Source organism: Seriola lalandi, unplaced genomic scaffold (assembly GCF_002814215.2).
Source record: "Seriola lalandi dorsalis isolate HSWRI2012SDOR001 ecotype SW California unplaced genomic scaffold, Sedor1 jcf7180002003828, whole genome shotgun sequence".
Lineage (NCBI taxonomy): Eukaryota > Metazoa > Chordata > Actinopteri > Carangiformes > Carangidae > Seriola > Seriola lalandi.
In genome coordinates this window covers 1-1,669 of record NW_019474483.1, presented here as the reverse complement: position 1 = coordinate 1,669, position 1,669 = coordinate 1, and the positions used below count along the sequence as shown (strand labels likewise).

At 46.9% G+C, this 1,669-nt stretch overlaps 1 long non-coding RNA gene across 1 annotated transcript; it reads right to left on the bottom strand.

Annotated features, from left to right (window-relative positions):
* Window positions 1-303: 303 nt before the first annotated feature.
* LOC147820050 (uncharacterized) lies at window positions 304-1,282 on the bottom strand. The gene is made up of 2 exons (XR_015438133.1): window positions 1,004-1,282; window positions 304-598 (listed from the first exon to the last, which is right to left on the bottom strand). It is a non-coding gene; the product is annotated as an uncharacterized LOC147820050 (long non-coding RNA).
* Window positions 1,283-1,669: the final 387 nt, after the last annotated feature.

The following is a 1,669-nucleotide window of genomic DNA, read 5'->3' as shown; positions in this document are numbered from 1 at the left end:
GTCATTAAAATCTAAATGTCCGCCGCTTTCACACACCTCAACATGATGATGATGATGATGATGATGATGATGAGTACTGTGTGTGTGTGTGTCCTGCTTTATTATATGTTCGTCTTCCTCTGGTATGAGTTTTATGATGATGTTGAGGAACACCTGTCTGTCACTCAGCAACTAACACTGATTTTTTCTCCCACTGCTGAAAGGCTCTGCACCTTGTGGTGGAGGGACATGTCAGAGGTCAGAGGTCAGAGGTCAGAGTGTGAGGTGAAGGGGGGAGGTGCATACAGGTGAAGTAAAAACAACTTGTTGAATAAGTTTATGTTTTTAATTGCCGTTGTGGAGTTGTTGTTATGAAGGTGTGTTTGTGGGAGGAGCTGCAGTTTTCATGTGTCTTGTAAATATTGTAAACAAGTGTTTGTTTATTTATTTATTGACTCCTCCTTTGATCTTGTTCTTTGGTCTCCAGGCGACAGCGGGACTACTTCCACATCTGGACCAGTTCTGGAGCACACACACAGACAATGCGGGCCAGACTCGGGCACATGTCGGGCCGAGGTTGGGCTTTGTTACCTGGGCTCTGTTGTTGGGACGTGTCTCTCTGGAACAAAGTACATATTTAGTGAAAGTTCAGGCTGGAGCAGTTACTCAGCAATCACACGTATCAGAGGAAACACTCGGCCGATCTGCGGCGCTCTCCGTCTCTGCTGCTCTCTGATCAGATGTTTGGCAGCAGATCAAAGACGGCGTCAGCTCTCAGCTGGATCCTCTCCAGTCTGATAAATCTGCGCGTTCTGCTCGGGGATAATTGGGACGAACGCCGGGCTTTCTGGGTAATGGGGAGACGAGGTTGTGCAGAGGTCGCAGAGGTAGAAATGATGCAGAACGGCCAAAGATTTTGATCTTAGAACGTCTCAGGAAACACTGGAGGTCGGTAAGTTTGATCGCTGGCTTCAACTGCAACCAAAGGTAGAGAGTCGTAAACCTCCGTCACACCTGAACTCACCTTTAGATTCGGCGTAGCTCACCAGAGACGGGCTGCAGAACTCCACCCAGAATCCTCCTGTTTTTAACGTCTCCTCAGTGTCACCGAGATCCAGCTGGTTGATGACAAACAGGAACAGCTGATAGTCCGTTCAACAAATAATAAAAACGGTTCACAGTGAGTCACAGTTCATGAGTTCATCCTGTTTATAGTCTGATTCTGGACGTTTTACTGTTTTACTGTCCAGCCCTGAAAGACAAGTTCATTATTTCATTTTTCATTTTTCTAAGTTTTTTTTCTTCTGTGAAACCCCCCCCCCCAGAATAATTTCTCACTTGTTTTTACAGACAAAGAAGAAGTTTTCTCTTGTCTTCCAGGGCTTCAGTAAAAACTCCTCAGTGAAGTTTCCTCCATGACGTGGAACTTTACCTCCTCTCTGCAGCTGCTCTCTCCGCCTCGCCTGGAAACTGGGAAACTTCTTTTCTAAATATGGAAATGAATGAAATGATCGACAGCAGGGATCCACAGAGACACACAACAGAGAGGATTGTGGGAGCAGCTGAAGGCCCGTGGTTCCTGTAGGACACTGAAGAAGAGACGTACACTAACGACACGTTGCCTCCGTCACACGTCTTCCTGTCTCTAAAGGACACGAGCCTCATCTGAAGGCGCCGTGGGTTCGAGTCC